This window comes from Bos indicus, chromosome 18 (assembly GCF_029378745.1).
Source record: "Bos indicus isolate NIAB-ARS_2022 breed Sahiwal x Tharparkar chromosome 18, NIAB-ARS_B.indTharparkar_mat_pri_1.0, whole genome shotgun sequence".
Taxonomy (NCBI): Eukaryota; Metazoa; Chordata; class Mammalia; order Artiodactyla; family Bovidae; genus Bos; species Bos indicus.
Genome location: NC_091777.1, coordinates 2,390,224 through 2,398,251, shown reverse-complemented (window position 1 = coordinate 2,398,251; position 8,028 = coordinate 2,390,224). Strand labels below are relative to the sequence as shown.

At 43.1% G+C, this 8,028-nt stretch overlaps 1 protein-coding gene across 3 annotated transcripts in view; it reads right to left on the bottom strand.

Annotated features, from left to right (window-relative positions):
- The window catches only part of AARS1 (alanyl-tRNA synthetase 1), a 59,168-nt gene extending 51,171 nt beyond the window's left edge, over positions 1-7,997 (bottom strand). For 2 of the 3 annotated variants that reach the window (XM_070770303.1, XM_019978829.2), the window contains exon 1: positions 7,926-7,997. The gene's annotated coding sequence lies outside the window, so the exon portion shown is untranslated. The remainder of the gene's footprint in view (positions 1-7,925) is intronic. The other variant, XM_019978830.2, reaches the window with a different exon arrangement.
- Between the last annotated feature and the right edge of the window lie 31 nt (positions 7,998-8,028).

Below are 8,028 nucleotides of genomic sequence, written 5' to 3'. Positions count from 1 at the left end.
AACAGTCCTTTGGAGAAGCCATCGTGAAGAACTAGTGGTAGTCCTAGCTTGCCACACAGCCTGACCTTTCAGCATCTTTTTTACATCCCTAGAATCACCTTGACCTCTTAGCAGCTCTAAGCAAGTAATAGGTAATCTGGTTTGAAGAAACAGTGAACATTGTGTTTCAAGTTGCTAACGGCCAGGCTTAAGGCAGGTCCAAAAGTGACCAGCAACAGTCACAAATGCTTGCTTCGCCTCTAGATCGCAGAAAGCAAGTTTGTTTAAATCAGAGCTGGGGAATGGTTTCAGAAAATTTACCATCTTGATTATAAACGAATTCCGAGTGTCTGTGTCCATGGTGCTCAGCACACGAAACAGGAGCAACTGAGAGACCCAGTGGACTCAGCCATTTCTCTCTCTTAAGGCCTCTGCTCCATCCTCACTTGGCATCTCATGCATAAGTCAAGAGTAAAGAATAGGAATGGACACCTCCTCATACCCAACCAAAGCTGTTGGTACCCAGAGTGACGGAGCAGAGATGACATGAAACTGAGGTGCAAGAGCATATGAAACCCCGGCCAAGAGGAGTCCTCTCCAGCTCTTTGACAGAAGGGCCACTTTGTCTAGAATCAGGCCTGTGAGAGGAATTTTCCGTGATGAGAACTATTTGAATCCCAGGCCTTTCTTATAGGCATGTCTGTGTTTTAGAGCCAGATTTGTCTCCTGGGAAGGGAAGGGGCCAATGCTAGCCCCCAGGTGTTCTCTAATCTGACTTTACAGACACTGCAGAGAGAACCACGGACTACTAGTCTTGCCACGTTCCCCTATAGGCACTTGACTGTGTTGAGTCTTTGTACTTCTGGCCAACTTTGAGCCACCTTGGGAGTCTTGTAAGAGAAGAAATTTTACACAAAGTCAGCAGACCAACCCTGAAATAACTTAAAGGCAATAATTAAAGGAGTACAGACTCCTCCTGAGGCTGCAGGCTGAGTACACCCCACCTTCTTGCAACACAGATGACCTATCTACTGAGTAGCCCCAAATCTGAGCAGTAAATGGGAAGGGATGTGCTTCAGACTCTCCAGCAGTAGGAATACATGGGTATCTGAGAGAAATCTAAGTCAACAGTTCCTTATCTGGGGACTTGGACCCCTAAGAACTCACCGAATGGGTTCCATGGAATTTATGCAGTATTTTGAGTTTAAATGTGTTTTCCTGGGGGAAAACTCCCAAAAGAGTATGTGTCTTTTAAAAAGGTAATACTCACTTTATGGATGGCTCTAGAAGGTCCCCCCAGTGTCACTGCCATCCATACTCATTCCTGCCAGGGCCTGGCTTCAGGGGGGTAATGGGTCACAGCTGTCTGTGACCTTGTGCCATTTTGAGACACCAATGATGGAAAAATGTATTGAGCCCTTAATGAGCTTCAGTCCCAAGTGTCTTTCGCTGTTTTTAGTAAGTTCCTATGTATGGAATGATAAACTGTGCCCTAGAACAGAGAAACTTGCTTGAAAAAGATTCTGGCCCAGTGGAAAATTCTGGATATGTTCATTATCCATAAACAATAGTATGATTTTACTGATTTTTTGGAGTGTTCATTGACTATATGCATAAGAACTAATGAATTGTTAATGTATTCTTTATTGATGCTTAATGGAACTTAATTATGATGCATTCATGTTACTAAGACATCATTTCTGAATACAAAAAAGTAGCAGCATGTTTTCATTGCTGGTACTAGTGAAGATTTATGTATTATTCCATAGACTAGTCACCACTTAATAGAACTATCCCATTTCAGAGTTGACACTGCTCCAACGTGAGCAGCTGGGATGTCTCCACAGGCCAAGAGCCCTACTCAGTTGCCAGACGGCTCCTTACCTTGATGTTTTTCTTGCTGGTAAACCAGAGGCTGCTGGCTAATCAGAAAGAAGGCCGATGCCAGCAATACCTACTTACTGTTGTTATTCCAAAAAGAAATTTGTGGCTCTTAAAATTTAGGCACATGAGGCAGAAATAATTTTGGGGAGAAACCCAAAGGGAAGGTTTGGAAAGAACAGATGACATCAGGGTTGAGTCACAAACGAATGACTCATGAAGTCAGGCCTGTCACCTTCGCCAGGAGGGACTGGCCCGTCTTCTTCACCAAAACCTTCAAGCTATTGTAGATTTCAGGGACTCTTCAGGTTTCTCTTGATCCTGAACACAGATAAAAGGTACTCAGGGACCCCCTGTACTTTATCTGACTTTGCTTTTCTGCTTGAGAATAAATGTTCCTTATTCTGTTGACTGACTCAGGTTGCAGCATCTTCTAAAAATGACACAGTGGAGAGGGGACCTGAAGGGCTGATGCTAGGAGGCTCCAATACCCAGAAGGGCTGTTCTGCCACTATTATTCAGCACAGCAAGGGGCTTTTCCTTAGCCTTAATTGTAAAGTGGAGAACAGGAGTAGGTGGAGAAAAAGAATATTATATGAAGCCTGAGAGTGGTGGCTGTCTGGGATGTCAGCTGCTCAGATGAGACACTCAGTCTCTGCTTTATCCATATCTCATAGGCAGAGGTGCTTGGGTGGCAGATCTCTTATGTAGCCCTATAGCCAGCTTCTTCCAGAAGAAGGAGGGTCAGAGAGTGGGGACTATTTAAATAGAACTCTCCTGAAAGTACTAGTACACATTTTGTGAGTCTTTACAACTGTTACATCCTCATCCATAGGCTTCCCATATTGTTGGAATTCTGCAGTTGGAGAAATGCCAAATAGTCTTAAGTTAGCTTAGACCCTGGTCTAGATCACCATTGACATCTGGGTCTACACTGGTCCCTAACAGTGTTCCTGCTTCTACTTGGATTTTCCTCCAGTTCATTTGTCACACAGCAGCCAGGGTAATGTTTGTAACGTTTGAGTCTGATTATCCCATTCTCCTCCTTAAGTCCTCCAACCCTTACTTTCCATTTTCCTTAAGTGCAAACTGGGTAACATGTTCTGTGTGTGTGTGTGTATATATCCCTAATACTTTATGTACTAGGCATTCCTCACTTGCTTTACTTCCCCCTGTACTCGACGGCAATTCCATCCTCACCGAAATTTCCTTTTGTGCTGGGATACGCCTTGGTGAAGTCAGTGATCCTGTGCATTTCCCTTGCCAATTTCTCATTTTGAGGCCATTACTTCCTCCCCTAGCCAGCCCACTTTGAAGCAAGAACAAAAATTCACAGAACTGTCGGCACTTATGGATGAGGCTAAGAATGTTTCACCTCCAGGATTCTAGCTAAGATGGGCATGTGGAAAGAGCGAGTAACTCAGGCTGCGGGCACTCAGGGAGCAGAGTGGAAGATCAGAGGATAATTTCTTCACGCCACCCCAGGGTGTCACCTGCGGCCAACCTCCTGTTCAACAGTGCTGAAAGCCCCTCGCCCTCGACAGAGCACAGGAGAGCTGGGCACCCAGTGTGGGGAGAGGAGCCTGGACGGAGAACCTCTCCCCTCTGCCAAGTGACCAGGCACACCAACTGCTGTAGTTACTCCTCTGCTTGGAACTCTTCTCCCAGTTCTTCCCTCCTTCGGTCTCACTCCTGCTAGTCCTCCTCTTTCAATAGTAAAAACCGCTTCTTCAGGGTGCCTCAGTGCCCTGTCCTGATCTCTAGGGTGCCCTGTACTGGTGTCTGTACTTCCCTTACTGACATTACTGTCAGGCAACATTCTACATAAGGACTTGCCTCGTGGTCCAGTGGTTAAGAATCTGCCTGGCAATGCAGGGAACACAGGTTCGATCCCTGCTCTGGGAAGATCCCACATGGTGCAGAGCAACTAAGCAGATGCACCACAAGTACTGAAGCCCGCACGCCCTAGGGCCTGTGCTTCACCACAAGAGAAGCCACTGCAATGAGAAGCCCACGCACTACGACTAGAGTAGCCTCGCTGGGGCACAACTACAGAAAGCCCGCACAAAGCAATGACGACCCAGAGCAGTTAAAGTAACTCATTAAAAAAATAAAGGTTTTCAGAGGCCTTCCCTGCTGGTCCAGTGGCTAAGACTCCACTCTCCCAATGCAAGGGGCCCAGGTTTGGTCCCTGGTTGGGGAACTAGATCCCAAACGCCACAATTAAAGGGCTCGCATGCTGCAACCAAAGATCCTGCGTACTGCAACTGAAAGACTTCACATGCTGCAATGAAGACTGAAGATCCTGAGTGCTGCAACTGAAACCTGTCAAATGATTTTTTTTTTTTAATGTCTACATAGGGACATCTTTGGCGGTCCAGTGGTTAACACTTCCCCCTCCAGGGCAGGAGGTGCACAGTTGATCCCTGGCAGGGGAGCTAAGATCCAACATGCCACAAAAAAACAAAACATAAAGCAGGAGCAATATGGTAACAAATTCAGTAAAGACTTTACTAAAAACAATTCTACATAGATTATTTACTCCTGACAACAGATACATTAGGATTCCTATTCTACAGATCAGGACATAGGCACAGAGTTTAGTCACATGCCCTATAACACACAGGTCAGAAGTAGCAAGACCTGGGCAGTCTGCTCCAGGGCCCACATCCTTAACCACTGGACTGCACCTGCATCATAAACAAATATGCACCTTTGGGACCACTTGTTTAGCACCTGTGTTCCCTTGAAATGAAGCTGAGTAAGGGGGGGAGGTGGGTAAAATCAGTCATCGCTGAACTTCTAGCTGTCAGCAGGAATGTTGCTGCTGTTAATGTGTGTTAATAGTGGAATATATTTTACATATTTTCTTTAAAAAAATTATTCCCACTTTTTCATACAATTAAAAAAAACTGTTTGATATTTATAAATTAGTCATCAGACCTTTGTAGGAAAAATACAAACTTGGTCTGGCTCCTGCCACTATTCCTAAATTATTTTCTGAATCTTACAGCGTTCCACTTCCCCTTCCCCACCAGTACATACAGGCATCACAAGGGAGGAGGAGCAGTAAACTCCAAGAACAGAGCCACCATCCTGTCATGCCTGACACAGAGTCAGACCATGGAGCTTTCTCCTAATGAACAATGTAGCCTCTAAGCAGTAACTCCACTAACAGTGAGGGTGCTGGGTGTTAGACCAGCCACTTGGGAAGACGATATGTGCGTGATGTGTGCACGCCCTTAACCACTTGTTGTGATGAGTGTTAAGAGCCGAGAAAACATTCTTAGCCCTCCACTTTTTAAAGTAAATTTACTACTACCTGTACTTCTTATATTTTATTTTCTCATTACACTGTTTTATTTTTAATTGACGTATACACAGACTATAATGCACAAATATTAGGTGTATGACTCTACTGAGTTTTGACAATTATATACATATGTTTAACCACCAATTAAGATAAAAACATTATTTAAAAAAAAATTTTCCTTGTTATCTAATGGGGGTGCAGCTGCTGACAAAATCAGTACTCACAAATGGTAGATAGAAAAGGTGCCTTTTATCAGAATGCCAGCAATGTGGGGAGATAGTGGATTCAGTGTCCCCAAAAAATTATCTCTGAAGATTCAGCTTGGCAATGAAACTTTTAAAGGGAAGTAACACCAGTTAATCACTGAGACATGGGGGGTCAGAGCTGTTGCCATTCCCCACTGTGTGCAGGCTCCTCAACTTTTTAAAAAAATACAAGAATCTTGTGGTTCCAGCTACTCTTATCAGGTAAAGATTCTTTTGCATTTCTTTTCTTTTTTTAAAATTTATTCCTCTGGCTGTGCCGGGTCTTAGTTGTGGTACACGGGATCTAGGTCCCTGGCCACAGAAACTGCTCTCTCACATTGGAAGAGTGGTTTTAACCACTGGCCCACCAAGGAAGTCTCAACTTCTTTTCTTCTTCTAGCTGTAATCCTGTTCACACACTGATCACACAGTTTGGAGATTACTGAAGGGGAAGCTAGGGAAGAGATCTAGTCACCAGTTACTTACTTATTCCTCACTTCTACTTCTTTGATCTATAGAAAGAACCAAGTTAGGCAAGGTATTGTTTGATTAGAAGATTTCAAAGGTGTGCTTGGCCTGGAGATGAGTAGAGCCTGGGGATGCCTGGTTTAAAAGTTAAAGTATAGCTGTACTAAAGTGACAAGAGAAGAGGCTTCCTGCTGCGGCGGGCTTCCTGCAAAGAGCTGCTTACACTGAATCTCATATAAATGGATTATACATTTATGCATCTTGTGCCTGGCATCTTTCTTTCAACATAATGTCTGTAAGATTCTTCTGTTTCATCATGTGTATCAGTAGTCTGTTCTGTTTTATTGCTGAGATGTATTCTATTTAATAAATATACTGAAATTTATTTATCCATCATCCTGTGATGAACATTTGAGTTGTTTCCAGCTTGGGGTTATTATGAGTAAATCTCCAATGAATATCTGTGTGCAAGTCTTTATGTTTCATTTCTCTTGGATAGTAACTAGAACTTCTGGATCACAGAGTAAGCATAGATTTAACTTCTTGAGAAACTGGAGAACAGTTATGTAAAACCACTGCACCATTTTATATTCTCTTGAGAGGCTTGTGAGAGCTCCAGTTGCTCCTGACAGTTTCCTTGCTTGACCAACATTTAGTCAGGCTCCTGAACCTTCTCCTCGGCCCATCTGTGCACTTCTTTGTAAGATTCAGTTTTAGCGAGAACCACCCACCCTTGATATCTCATCACCCTCAATCTCTGGACAGGTTCTTCATTCTCCACCATCTCCCAGGTGATGTCTGATCACGCTGGCCTGTCTTCAGCAAGAATCCCATTAAATTGGCTTAACAAAAATTCTCCTTACCCCTGATGTTTCATTTTAGTAATTTTCCATCCACCCCCCTGCTCCTTGACTATAAATTTCCACTTGCCCATGCTATATTTGGAATTGAGCCCAATATTTCTCCTCTGCTGAAAATTCCATTGCAGTCATCCTTATGCTTATGGCAATGGTCCTGAATAAAGTTTGCCTTATCATCATTAACAAGCGTCACTGAATTTTTTTTTTCTTTAACACTCCGCAACTTTACCAACACATAGTGGGTCAATCTTTAATTTTAGTCATTGTAGCCAGTGTGCAGTTGTATCTCACTGTGACTTTGATTTGCTTTTCCTTAATAACTAAAGATTTCTTGTGCTTAGTATTTATTCCCTTATAAACCGGTCAGATCGTTCACACATTTTGACATAAATATTGCAATGATTAGAAATGTGTTCTAGCGTAATATATTTTGAACTAAAATCTTTGTTAGTCTATTCAGTCATACATTAAAAACTAATGAGAATCTACCATGCGTCATACACTTTTCTAAGCTCATTAATCAGCGAAGATTAAGACAGATAAAATCTTTGCTGTTGTCTGAAGAGTTAGTATTTTAATGGGGAGAGACAAAAAGTAAATTAGAAGCAAACAAATTAAGATAATTTTGATGGTATAGAAATGCTCCTTGAAGTGTTATCAACTAATAATAAAACATGCAAAACAACTTATATCCCTAAGGAGGAGAACGGGGACTTAGGTAATTTACCTCATATGAGATTGACAGACTATAATAACATTAAGTGGGTAGTTGTGACGTTTAAAAATTCTTAGCCGTATAAAAAGTCAAATTTAAAACTGTACATGTATTTTGTTTAGGACTATATAAAACACCTGTGTTTATGGACAGACACTAGAAGGACCCAGAAGAAAAAGCAAATGCTGTGCGTGTTTTTTGTTCGCTTGCTTTGTGGTGGAATTACGGGGGCTGAAGGGCTTTCGGTGTCGCGCCGGGTTTTGCTGTCTTGCATGTCACCGCGTTCGTAACAGCAGAAACTGGCACCACACAGTTTTCTTCTGGGACTTTCCTTTGTGCAAAGCCTTACAGCTCAGAGAGGCACACACTACAGGATGTGACAAACTTAAAAATAGACTGAGGTTTCTGCAATGTGACGTGAGACAGAAAAGTGAGGGCGTGGAGTTTCACTCCACAGAACTTACGGATTTTAAGGCACGACGAGGCCGCTCCTGAGGCAGTCAGCGGAAAAGACGAGGGGGCGCAAGAGGGGCGGGGCAAAGCCCGCGGCGCGGAGTGGTGACGTAA